The 14,267-nt window shown below is 39.5% G+C and overlaps 1 protein-coding gene across 4 annotated transcripts in view; it reads left to right on the top strand.

The window, feature by feature from the left end:
* Positions 1-2,219: 2,219 nt before the first annotated feature.
* LOC149948094 (band 3 anion transport protein-like) overlaps positions 2,220-14,267 on the top strand; it is a 61,092-nt gene continuing 49,044 nt past the window's right edge. For all 4 annotated transcript variants that reach the window (XM_090172919.1, XM_090172922.1, XM_090172921.1 and 1 more), the window contains exon 1: positions 2,220-2,425. The gene's annotated coding sequence lies outside the window, so the exon portion shown is untranslated. The remainder of the gene's footprint in view (positions 2,426-14,267) is intronic.

The raw sequence follows: 14,267 nt of genomic DNA, 5'->3' as shown, positions 1-14,267 counted from the left end.
ACCTGGAAAAGTCAGGGAATTTGAAAATTATTCAAAAAGGTCAGAGAATTTGAAAATGGTCCAAAAATGTAAGGGAATTTTAAAATGACCCCAAACAAAATCAAGCAAATAAATTTTTGAAAGACTTATTAAAAATACATAATAAACCATTCAATTATTCTACAAAAATGGTCAGGGAAAACCTGGAAATGTCAGGGAATTTAATTCGGTAAATTTCGTACGAACCCTGTTACAGATAGTGATCAGCCCCTCGACGTAGAGTATCCTGGGTCCCGGGGTCAAACTTACTCGCGGCCCCTTCGAATTGCACCCCCCTCGAGCCCTGAAAACGTTTCCCAGGTTATCTTCATTTGCACCCCCCCCCCTCTCCTCCTTGAGCTTCTTCGATGGGCCCTACAGCTATGGGCCCCCCTACCAGTCCCTCGTGGGCCCCGGGGATTTTGCCCCCCCCCCTCTGCACGGCCCTGGACGTAGCAACGGTTCCCAATACCATGAACTGCGGATTACGTGATTTCTTGTAACAACGTCTTACTGTTTTCGAGGGCCGCGCTGAAAGAGAGCGCTGCGATAGATTTCAGTCGCGATGTTTGTAGGTCTTTGCCAATGTGTACGTTCACAGCCCGTAAAGGCGATGTTAGATCCTTATTTTTGACTTACGCTAATACAACTTGTATTATATTCTAATTCTTAATTATCATCCATAGATTACTGCTGCTATTAGGAGCTCTTCTCATCCCTTCCTCTTGGTTCTTCTTGACTCTAATAAAGGCAAGGCTCAATGTCCTTCCCCCATCTTTTCAAGAGCCAATTATCGAATAGATTATGTTATGCATTTAATTTTAGACCCAAATCGTCTTTCCTCGACATCTTAAACGCCACCATGACCACTGTATCATGACGCCCGGGTTAACCTAGCTAGGGAAGCTTAAATCTGGCTTTGCAGTTACCTGAAATGCAACCAGGTAGCGTACGCCATGCATCTACTGTAATTTGTGGCAACTGTTAAGCCCCTTCTCCCTACCTTATTTAATTTATCCTAGGATTAAGCAGGCTAAGCTGAATCTTGCTGTCAAACAGTAAATGTCTTACGTCACGGCGCAGCAGTCTATGACGTCAGTAGACCAGTCACGTCGCTTTTACTTTAACTCCACCCTTGGTCCCGATCGATGGATAACGGAATTTTAGATAAGGTAGGAATAAGGGGTGGTTTTTTGGCAGTTACCATAAATGACACCAGTTAGCATCTTTATTGTCACAAAGTCGTCTTTTTTCTCTATCACTGCCAACAGTAATTAATGAAAGTTGGCCGTCGTGGTTCAATAGATAAGAGCAGACGTGTATAATTTAACTTAGAAATTCCATCGCGTTATTAAAATGCGCTTCGAATAATTAAAAAAAAACTAATTTTTCTTAAACGATTACACTTTACAAATATCGTCTATACGTTAGTGAATTTTCCTATGTTGTGTTATTTTTGCATTTTACATTATTAGTCGAAGTAAAAAAGGCGGTAAATTTTGGACCGTGATGCTCCCGCGGATTGGCGGGAAAATCGCGTCCATTGTAGAGATGCCTTCGATCCTACTAGCTTACGGGCGAGGGGTAAGACAGTCTCAGATAATCTGTACACCGAGTTCGTGCATTTAGCACTGTTAAAGGTACATATTTTCAAGAGTTCGCGAGTTCCATTTAGCACTGTCAAAGGTACGGCAGTGTACACCGAGTTCGCAGAGTGTCTTACCCCTCGCTTACGGGTATCATTTTCATAGCGGGATGCTTCACTCGAAAAAGATATATACTTCTGGTAAGAGCGATACAAAGAAATAGCGGCCAGGTACACTTGATCGATTTTCTGTACACGCTAGGCTGCCTCCGTATAACGTGTCTCGTTAAAATTTTTGTCAAATATCGACGCCTTTTTGTCAACTATACTATAACGATTATTTTGGAAATAATATTCTACAGTTATTTTGTATTTCACAAAGTACCGTACGCACCCAATCATTATATTCACTCAAACCGAAATTTAGGAAAGACGGGTAGTCCGTGGCCAACAGAAGTGAAATAGGCTGCGTCATAATTTCTCGCGGCAAGAATGGAACGTCCTTTCCCATTCATAGATGGCGTTTCTCTCACGCCGTCCAGATGCGAGCGTAGTAAAATAAAAAAAAAAAGCCGGCGGCGATGATATTACGTACCTCCGCTCGGCGTTTCTCCGGAGCATGTGCCTTTAGTTGAAGACCAAGTGAAAGTAGAAGACGCTCGTTTGGTCGGGAACCAAGGTGAAAACGTGCCTGTTTTTTTTTAAGCTTTTGTTTTCGTTACCCAAATCAGAGCCGAAGTCGCGCGTTTTCTTCGTCAAATTCCCCTTCCAATTTATCAAATAAAAAGCCACGACACGGATACGAGACGCCTAGAATTACCGGTAAGTGGAATTTTTGTCCGTCGCTTTTTACCGGTGCCGACGCCTTTCAACGCGTTTTAACTTTATTGGATCTGAGCGAAACATGGTTCTAACTTTCTTTCGGAGTGTGTTAAATCCGCGTAGAATAACGCGATTTTTCACGCCCATAATCGAGCAATGGAGAAAGAAAACTTCGTATTTGTTGCCGGATATATAATATCGTATAATATAAGTCGTGGGGGGGGGTCTTCGTTTTCCTATACACGCTAGTGCTGAACGATTAATAGGCCATTTGAAAGTACCTTCCCCCTTTATGGTAAAATTGTCTGGCGTGATCCGAGTAGGCGGAAACTGAAGGGGAAATGTTTTCGTCTATTTTCTTTCACCAAAAAACGATAAATTATTCAAGAAAGGGAACATTTTATTTTTGTAGAGGGGATCAAGTTTATTATTTTTAACACCGAGAGTGACACTTTTACAAATTAACCTAATGGCATGGTAATCTATAAAATACAAAATGACCTACTTACTATTCTGAAGAGGACTAACTAGCCGTGATTGGTTAAGACGACTCTCTATTAAATTGTACAAAAATAGTAATAGAATTAATTTCAATAAAACGGAACTTTCGCAAAAAAAACCAAGATGAAATCTTTCAAATTTAGACGACTTTTTTGGAAGCTTTATTTTGGCAAAGTGTCGGCAAAATCGAGATACAGACCCTCTGTAAAATATTAAGAACCTCATAGAGAAAAAAAAATAAAAATATTGATAGATTCATCCTAGAGATGGAGTAATCTATTTCAAATAGTAGCGGTTATAGGGAATATTTCCTAAGAATCATCCAGATTTTCAGGATATCGTGTACTACGACGTACTTCACAAAGTAAAAGTACTCGATGACCAAATACGTTTGCTCAATACTACAGAAACAAATACGAAAATATTTTGTTAAATAATCTAGTTAAAAGAAAATTATTTGAAAAATTGCAAAGCTTATATTGTATAAATAGGAACGCGCTGGTTCGGAAGGGATAATCTGAGCAGATAAATTGCTAAGCCCGCGTGATTCGAAAAAAGGCGTGATTTCATCGAGGTTCGCGCGTTTTCTATTTAAAAATCCTTCCTTTGGACTGTTTTTATTTTCACGCGAATAATTTTTTTTATCACCTATTGGAAAAATCGAATAGTTCTTTTTATAAAGTAACGGGGCCTTATTGTTTAAATGTTGCTCCTACGTCACAGTCTCTTGCTTTTACAAGTCTACGAGCGCGCGCTAAAGTCGCGAGAAATATAGCTTTTTCTAGAGCGCGTGCAAATCGCTCGTGCGAAGAATATACTAATAAAACTGGGTCCTGTGACGTAAGAGCAACATTTTAACAAGTTGGGCAAGACCACTTTTTATTTTATAAAATCAACTATTGTACGTACAACCATCCGTTGTAACCCGTTGTTGCATTGGCGGTACTACTAAACCTATTGCAGTTCGATTTCAAATTTAACACAGACAGAGTTGTTGATTTTTTTGATTTTATTGATTTTTTTAGGTAAATTGATAAATAATTTGTCTGTAACGATAACGTAAACTAGTTTAAATTGGTCTTTATTAAATTGAATTACTAATAAATAATGAAATTTAATTGCAATGTCGTATAATACGTGATTTAAATCAATGACTTTAAAAAAATCATTTCATTTAAATTAGACAACCCTGATTATAGAACTTAATAAATGTCCCAAACTGGTGCGTGTTATATACTCCTTAAGTACCAAAAAAAAACTGTGATTATGGATCACGGTTCTGAAAGTCAGGTTTATTACTTCTTTGGCCTTGAAACGCGGCTCTTCCAACTAAATGGCGCATTAAGCGTACGATCAACTATTCAACGTAAATACTGAAGTCAGTTTCGTGTTTTCTTTTGCGAGATTTTGCTTATTTTCATATTCTTTTCCTGCCATTTTTACCAAAACTCCTTCACTAATTGAGTTGGCACATTTACCGTCAATTATCATTTTAGCTAGAATATTGAAAATGTCGACGAGTAGTTTCGCGCGCATTTCAGTAAGTATGGTGCCAATTTTAATCAAATCATTCTAGCTGTTAACCCAGGTTATTATAAACTGGTGAATTACGCTATTCTACCGCAACTCTATTATGTATTTCATTATGATATTGAAAAGTTTTTCTGATTTCGTTGATTGTGAAATTTTTAACCAAAGCTGTTTAGCAGTGTCTTGATTTTTGATATTTCTTCGTGATTCCTTTTTTTCAATGAAAATTTTAAATCAAATGTAGATATTTTTAAATTTTATAAGGGTTATTTTAATTAAATTTATACACGATGCTAACAAAATAAGAGCAATCAAAGCAATATTTTTTGTTCGCGGCTGATATGAGGTAGTTGTTGGGAAAAGTGGCGTTATGCAAAGCGCCATTAGCGGACCTTTTTCTGCTAAGCTGACGATTTGCAATTTATAAAACACAATGCGTCTGCTAAGCAGACGAAAATCCGTCAGTTTTTGGGCTTCTCTCTACATGACTCGAAGCGAACTGAAAAGGCAAATTGAATGGAAGGATGGGGTTATTTCTAATGAAAGCTGTGTTATTTTTATAGGTTGATATGTAGGTCGTTTCTATGGTTACTCACATTCTGAAACAACATTCCACGTTTAAGGCTAAAGTTGGCTCGCTAACCGCTTTATTTATTGATATAAATGTCGCTCTGGGATTAATGTAGTGTAATCTTAACGTTTAATGTAACTCGTGTTATTCTTCGCGTCATTTTACCTGGTTTTTTTCTTATTACGAATACCAAATCCGACAATGGTTCGCGAGCGCATTAACGTGTCCCTTTCAGTAGCTTTTTGCGGTATATTTGACTTTGCCGCGTTGCGTGTAATTAAGACGTAGTCTCAATTGAGAAAATTAAAATAATTTTTTTAACAGAAAAGTATTCTGCTTATTTGAGTCAGTTAGCAGCTAGATTATAATATAAATAAATAACTTATGGAAGTATTTTTATATCTTTAAATACAAATTTGCTATAATGGGTATTGTTGAATGTATAGTCGAGTGTATTTTCCGAAATTAATCTACGTCGTTCCGACTTTTAAAGCGTAGAAACTAAATCGAAAAATATTCTTCTAACACGCGCTACGACTAGCTCTAATCACCGCTAGCTTCTATTAAACCTGGTGGTAGGAATGCGAAATTGGAAATTGCATGCTCCGCTCGAAGGGCCACACCGGCTTTTGAAATCAAACTTCATACTCCGCTTAAAGAGCTAAGTTGTCAGATATTTGTATTCCGGTGCCTCGTCCGGTGCTCCAAGCGCAATCGTGGCAGGTCTCATACTTTTGCCCTACGCCAGCGTGCACAAGCCCGGACAGGTGACCTTGGGTAGCGGAACCCTACTACTGACTGTCTCAACCTCGATGCAAGCCACTCATCCCGACAAAAGACGCGGATAATTGGGCGAACAGCTTCCACTTCGCGCACAGTTGTGGTATAGAGAGTGGATGCTCTAGCATCACAAGCCAGTACCCTACCTACGTAGGTAAGGAGCCAAAGCCCATAAGAAATGGCTCCGAGCCTCCGATAGGGGAACGACGGGCACACTGAAACCCAGCGAAACCCGGCACAGGTGGCACCGGAGAATCCGATGGGCTCCACAAGGCCGAAAAACCGGGCCACAGCGCCTCATATGGAGACCCGCCGCCCCACAGCAGGCTACCAAATCCGCAGAGGTGACAGGATGCCTGGCCTCTCTCCGCTAGCCTGAGCCGAAACCCAGTTTGCAGCCCCTACCTGACCAAAGTCGGAGGTGGAGATAGGACCATTTGATCACGGCTAACATCTCCCAGTGCGCCACCGCCCTTATGGGTTACAAGTGCCGGACCCCCCCCCTCCCCGGGAAAGCCACCAGTTGAGTTATTTCACACTGCGACCCTATAAGGGCCCGTTTAAAGGGCCACACTGGCGTTTGATTTCAAAATCCATACTCCGTTTAAAGGGCCACACCAGCTTTTGAAAAGTCTGGTTGAAAATACCCTTCCGTACCTCGATATCAGATTTGACGAATCATATTCTGGGATTTTAAAATTTTTCCCGCCTTTTTTTACGGAGCAAACTCTGGAAACTAGTAAAATTAAAACTTAGGTGTGTCCGTTTAACGATGAAACTTAAAAACCCAGTGTATTTATGCAGCTTAAGCGTACCAACAATCTCAAGTATGGTTAGATGTAAATGACCTCCGTGTGTTAGTGAGACGGTATTGGAAAGGTACACTGCTAGTGTTCTCGGTTCACCCGCTACTACTATAGTAGTAGCGGGTGAACCGAGAACACGCGGACACATCAGCCTGTTCGCCTGGTGATTCCCGGAGGAAAGGTTGATTCCCTGGCACTTATTAGTAGCGGCGTCGGCTAACATTATCTAACTTAACATTATCTTGACCCAGGCACGTTAGTGCAACGATTTATTATCTCTGCAGGCACGATCGAGTACATGCTTCCTTTGTTCCGTCTCCTTTTATTAGAATTAATTACGCATCAATGTCCAAAGTATAATTAATCCCGAAAAAGTTTCTGAAGGATCAGGCGCGACGCTTAATTTGGAAAACTGTAATCAATATTTTTTCCAGAATCATTTATTCGAGAAAGCCGTGATTGCCAGTAGCTTACCCGAAATTCGCCAAAGGGAGGGAGGGGGGGAATATGTAATATTTCAGAGCGGGCCCAAAGGGGGTTAACACGGAAACCCCCTTGTCAACGCCACTGAAGATATAGTGACGTAAAAGCAACGCCAACTCGGGCAGTCAGTTGTGGAAAAAAATGGAAGAACGTTCACAATGATTGAGTAGCTTTGATAAATATCGACATAAAATATCCAACACACTTCAAATTCAATTACGCATTCGAGAGCTGACTACAATTTTAACGCGTGTTTGCTCTGTTATTGGAAATCCCTTCCGACAGCCCCATTTTCAAGCTCTCTAGCAGCGGGTAAAAACCCCAAAATTCGCTTCCGCTAACAGGAATTTTCACTTTCCACGAAATTGACGTTGTCCGCTACTAGCCCCATTTTCACGCTCACTAGTAGCGGGAAAACGCACTAGAATGAGCTTCCAACTTCTCATGGAGTTGAGTGCGCGGAACACTTAACAGAATTAATTTTGATATTTTCCTCGGTGTTTCATTTTACGCTTGACATCGTGACAAGGGTAGGGATACGAATTGGTACTTTATCTAGGTAATTTACGCGGTAATTTACCAGGGTAATGGTAAATTACGATTTTTTGTTTAAAAATTTGAAAATGTTAATTACCACAATAATTACCAAAATAATTTACCGGGGTAATTTACTGAATACTGATATATTAAATTTTTCCTGTTGTGAACAAATGAACTAAAAAAAAGCCTAAAATATGTCAAAATCTACCTTGTAAACCAGATGAAATCAGTGATTTCATTTAAAAAGATAATAATAAGTGTATTTTTTGTATTTCTTTTGGTTCCCTAATAAAATGATCAGCTTCATTATCCTTTTTTTGTGTTTGGAAATATTTAGACCATGCCACAAAACGGGATTATAAACATTTGGGAATTAATTTCTAAAATTACGATAAATTTTTATCCCTAGTCTCGGGTGCTCTGTAAATAGCCAATGGTGTCGCGGTAAATGTGGTCTACCGTCTACATCATACTCCTCAACAAAGAAACGTAGTCTTAGAGTACTCGCTTCCATTTTGTCTCACCTGAAATAAACAAAATACCGTCAATTCGATTGGTCAAAACATTTTCGACGCAAATAGTAAAGCGTCAGTTTTAAGCGGAAAAATGACGCGGGTGCGGAAACGAAATCCGCTTAACGTTTTATGTTCCGCTAAGAGTTCGACCATGAAAACGAGATTTTAATCTACTGGTGACAAATTTTAAATTTCGCTGGTGTGGCAAGAGGAAGCGGAAAAAAACATGTTTGAAATCGACTGGGAAAATGAAAATTTTCTAGTGTTTCTGGCGAATGCGTCTTCCATAAGCTTCTAGACGAGAGAAATTGACACGGCTTACTTTGACTATATAACTATACGCTTGTCGCGAGACTGAAGTGATGGAATTGTAATGTAGTTTGTCCAGGTATACCATAGTTCCATTTTCTCCGACTTATTCTCCATCATGACAAAACCTATTTTCGTTCAAAATTTCTGTTCCGCTGCCAGGTTTTTTTTTATTCGGAACAGTGTATTCTTTAAAATTCGCCCGTAGATCTCTAGGGATGGATAAAGAGAGCCGCTTGAACTTTAGGAGATGTTCCATCTGCTCCAAGAATCGTGCGTGAAAAACGGCGCTAGTTCCGTTTGAAGGTCTAGGTTGCAGACGGCTTAGAACTTGCACGCGCAATCTCTATATATGTCAAAGTTAAAGTTGCTTTATTCTTAACTTTCTTTTCCTAGTGTGGGTTTTTTCCGGAGAGGCTTAACGGAAAGAAATATAATTTATTCATAGCGGAATGCGGATCCCTTTTGCGGTGTAAAACGTCCTCGCCTCGATCGCTGTAATGTACTATACGCTTCGACTTTGGCGAAGGGATCAAGTTTTGGCTGTAGCCATGAGCCGATGAATTTTTCGATTTTCTTTTGTAGTTTCTAAATATATTTTTCTTTCGAAAGAAGTATGCATCTACCCTTTAAAAAGAAAACGCACCTTCACGGGTTCCAATAGACGCTTCAATAAAACATCTTCAAGGAAATTGCCAAGATGTAATATTTCCAAGAGCCATGACCTGCAAGTTACTGTTTATACAATGCTTATTGAGATAATGTAAACTTTTCACATGTAAACAGAACTTCGTGTTTTTGCTAATCCTAAATATGTAAAAAAAGCTACCTGGTTAAAAGGAACACTTGTTGCATACCGTACACCTGAAAAATTTCCATTAATTCAACAAACAGTATTACAGTAACTTGCGGGTCCTGGCTCTGGGAAATATTACTTCTTGGCGATTTCCTTGAAAATCTTTTATTGCAGCGCCAATTGTCGCGACTCGCGCATTAAGCTGGTTTCCCACTCGACGGAAAATTAGCAGCGTAAAGTTGAACGTTAGCGGTATATCGAATGGGAATCAATTTTCAGCTCGACGTTTATTATCGTCTTTCCGGCATATTTTCCGTCGAGTGTGAAACCAGCTTAAAGCTTGTTTTCCACGCGCGTAAAAACGTTTGAACGTTTCAAAGCTGAGAAACGCGTCGTTGCGCGCGCCAGTGGAAAACAAGCTTAACGCGTCTTTTTGTTTGGAGTTTCTACTGCCAAACGTATATAACTTATCTCGAGAAGTGTATCCGTCTAAAACATAAAAATTAAATATAAATTTTCCAAAGGGCACAAATTTCTCACCCAATCGCGTCTAATAACTCGCCTATTAATAAAAAATGTAAAACTTACGCAGCTCAGAGATATTTAATTAAATATAAACCCGATGTAATAATTAGATAATGAATTTTGGAAGTTGGGTACGTCTCTCTTAGGACGCCATAGTTCTAAGGCAGGGCCTATTATAGCATTGACTACACGAATGCGCGACCCAATTCGTATTTACTTTTAAAAACTTTTCTATTTCAAAAAGTGGAAGTAGTTGCGGTTAGAAGTCGTTATATAAGTTAGAAACAACTTGTCTCGTCGCTACAAATCAAAGTTTTTGACTGTCGAGCCACATAATGAGTTTGCAACTTTCGCTTTGGGAAAACTTGGCAAACGATTAGCGAGTAATTTCCTCTCGGTTGGACCCCCAGCGTCGCATCTGTCCGGCGCCTCCCGCCAGAGCGCGTGGGGATCATCCCCGCGCGTGGCTTTGCGGCGGCCCCGATCAATATTTTCGGTCTGTCTCGCTCCGTCCGGGACCCCGTAAATGCTCGCCTTTCCCGACAATTCCCGCCGGAGGCTTCCATCTACCGAAATATCGCTTTTCATTAGGTCACTTCCGGTTCTCGCGGAAGTAATGAAAACCACAGCTCACGGATGTAAGAGAGATCTCGATTACGCGCCCGAGAGTACAATCAAATATTAATCATCCTATTTATTTCGCAAAGATAAAACTTCGCTGGTAACCAGTATTGTAAGCCTATTTGAGTTGGTTGCCAAGACTACACGAATAATTTAATAATAATAAGATAAGAAGAATTTGATAATTTAAAAATATTTGAAATAATTTATTACCAAATAAATTTAAAATAATTAGCGAAGATCTGTACTCCGACTACGCTGTAGATGGCGCTACGCAACATTAGGAGGCTTTCCCGCTTCTATTTACCCAGAACGTGCCACCAAGCGCGCGTCGCCCGCCTCTTATTAAATAGAAGCGGGAAAGCACCCTAGTGTTGGGTAGCGCCATCTTCCGGGTAGTCGGGAGTACAGATCTTCCTCATGAAATAAAATGTTGCGAAATAAAAATAAAAGAACTTGATAATTTTGAACAAATGAAAGCGAATGAGGAATTGGGTCAGGGTTGGCAAAAAACCGGCTTTTTTAAAAATTGAAAAATCCAGTATGGTTAAATCTGGCTGTAACCGGTGTTTTAAACCAGTTTAAACCCTTAATAAAAAATGATCAAATTGCTTAAATCAAGCCCTCATTGCTCAAATTTCCCGATTTAAAAATTACGTTTTTGCGCGTGACCGTACCTTTACATTGTGAGGTATAGCAGACTTATTTACCCGCTTTTATACCCTAACATGGCAGCGTATTTTCACGCGCAAAATTAATTTTAAGATACCCTAATTGCTTATATGTTAGCTCTCATTACTCGCGACAAAAAGTGAAGGTTAAGTTTTGTCAATGTTTCTAATTAATCTCTCAATTTTTTTTATAAAAAAAGTGGTTTTAACCATGGATTTTATTTGGTGGTTAAATCCGGTTTAAACCAGGGTGGTTTAATCCAGTCTGGCTGGCTCTTGCCAACCCTGAATTGGGTTCTCGGTGACCTTTCCGGGTTGGCAACGGACAGCGTATTCCATGTCCGAGTGAAGAAGGAAAATTATTACGTCGATGCGAGACATCTGGGAATTCAGTGTCATCAAGTCACCGAGATAGAAAATCGAAGAGCCGGTGAAGATGTGGAAAATACGCCCACGTACTCCGCTGATGTAGTTATTCACTCGCGTCTTTCAATGGTACGACGTTTCTATGTATGATCGCAACTTTTTAGAGGAAAAACGGTTCAAAATAGGTTTAGTAAAGGCTATATTGGATAGGGCTAAGTTTGGACATTTATGAAAAACGTTTTATGAAAATTGTCTTCTGGGGAAGCTCTCTTCATCGTGAATTTTATTTTGGAATATTAACACCACTCCAATATGAAACACAACACTTCAAATGAAACCCCTTCAATAGTATAACTGCAGTGGCTACGGAATAGGGGGGGGGGGCGGGGGTGTAGCAGAGGTACAGATTTCAGTCGGGGCTACAAAGTATGCGTTTCTACCCCCCCCCCCCATTCAGTTCTATAGTATTTAAAAAACATCTGAATTATAAAGAATTTTGTCAACACGAAACCCACGAAACCGGATACGAATGTTTGAATAAAGAAATTTTGTTTTGGTTTTTGTGTGGTAACTCGGAACAGTTTCAGAGTAACTGTTTAGACAATAATATTAAACGGGTGCAGTGTGAAGGTGAAGGCTTTCCTATAAATTTAACCTATTTCACTTTAGCGTGTATTGAACCATTTGGGGTTTGTATAAACTATTATATTTTTGGTTTATAGGTCAGCAGTTTATTTCTTTTTGCTTCTAGTAAATAACTAAGGTGACCCACGTGAATTGAGTATTTTTTTTAAATATAACACTATTACAAAGGGAATTTAAAACATAAAATGAGATATCGTTATTTCTTTGCTTAGAAAGGTTACTTTTAAAAATTTCACCACAAAATGACTTTGATTTAAAAACTGTCCGAACCTTGCACCTTCATATTCAAAAGTTCACTTTAGCTGAAGCCTGTATGATTATTGTATTAAACGTGTTAAGCTACACCTCGAAAACGTGAACGGGGAACTTGTAGCTGAGTGAAGATGTACCTTTATCGCGTACAATCTTCACTCCTTCAAGAAGCCCCGGCTGCCCCCCGTTCACGTTATCGAGGTGTGGCTTAACGTGCCTCTTAAGATCGGAGCAGTAAAATCACTGCTAAGTGAGCAACAATGGCGTCGCACACCTTTTGACGCGAAACCAAGTCCAGCAGCGAGCAAAGTTAACGAGTGACAATTATCCAAAGATAATACATTTTATTGTACAATGGGGACGATGACTTTCCCTATAGATATACCAAAACAAATTATACCGACATGGCTAAAGCTACGAAATGCCATAACACTATCGTTAAAGAAAAACGTTTCTAAAAACTAAGTTGTTTAGATTTCAAACTCGATTCTTTGAAAATAATACCCATCGTGAAATTGCCGAATAATCTCGTATTTAAATTTCAAAATTTTTAAACTTCCTCATTCCGTATTCATTCCTTTAATACCACTAGAAACTGTTAGTATTCTGTTTATTTTGTTGACCATAACTAGACCAGTTAATCCACCTCTCAAAATGGTATAGGGTATAACGTTTAGTAGTGTAGATTGTAGATAAATCTACGTCTACAATCCTATACTCGTCTAATTTCTCCAGCTACGTAAACAATCGGTTTTTTTTCTTTCCCTTTCTCATTTATCTATATATATCTGTCGTGGGCTTAGCACTTCCAATGTTTATCCGAGATTACGAACTGTAGAAACTTTCTCGGTTCATTTGTAGTTAGACTTTGTGGAAATCTATTTCAGAATGAACTCCATTAAAAAAAAGTATCATAAATTTAGATCGTATTTTGGCGACAGTGTTGGAAAGGGCGTCACGGCCGATATCAATAATTAGCGCGACGGGGTTAATGGTTTATCAATGTCGATTACGAAAAAAATGTCCCTCGTATCGGAAAGCAATTCCCGCGGCTGCGAAAGATAATGTCGCGTGCCAGCCCCCGCAGGATCTCTTCCCCCCTTCGCTATCTCGGTAATGGATTTTTATGACTCGCGAAACGTGTCCACTCCTCCGAGCCGTTCTAGCGCGTCCCCCCTCACAAAGCAAATGAACGCCCATTAAAGGATTATGGCGTAATCGACGAGGTATATACCATTCGAATTTTTAATGTCTTTAAAAAAAAACAACTTTTAACAGACTTAATAATCCTTTTTTTTTTGGTAATATGCTCCGCGTTTCGACTATTTTAATATTAATTTTAACCTAAATTCTCTGAAATAATTTTGTTAAATGTACGACTGTGCAAGAATCCATTAATGTAACCTAAAAAGAATGCGTTTTGACGAATCCTTTCAGCTCCACATTTTATTTCGACGAAATCGCAGGTGTGTTTTTCACATTTCCTTTGGGCAATTTCGTGTCATTTCTGCTTTAAATATATTTTAAATATTGCCAACGGGGCCACTCAAGGAAGGTTTTGAGGTCCGGTTCGCGGAAAATCATGTAATCACGTTTTATTGAAGAAAAATAGAGGCAGCGTTGCCAGGGGTACGTTAACTCTCGAGCCCGAGGGCAGTGGCGGCGCCAGGATTTCAAAATAGGCCTTTCTATTAAGTAGACTTGGCCGTCTTGTTTCGATGTTGCTGCTGCGTCACGGGTGACGTATCGATGACGTTTTACTACCAAAAGCCCCGGACATAAGAGTTAATTCGACAAGGGCCCCTGTTTTTAGGCATAAACTGAACTGAACTTTCGTGACGAATATGAGCTACATAAAATCAAGTTCAGCAAGCCTAGCTTATTTTATAGAAAGGTTTATTGGTGGCGCTTAAGCCATTATAAGCTCTGGT

Source organism: Leiobunum rupestre, chromosome 4 (assembly GCF_980474605.1).
Source record: "Leiobunum rupestre chromosome 4, qqLeiRupe1.1.hap1, whole genome shotgun sequence".
Classification (NCBI taxonomy): Eukaryota; Metazoa; Arthropoda; class Arachnida; order Opiliones; family Sclerosomatidae; genus Leiobunum; species Leiobunum rupestre.
This window is presented reverse-complemented; position numbering and strand designations above follow the sequence as displayed.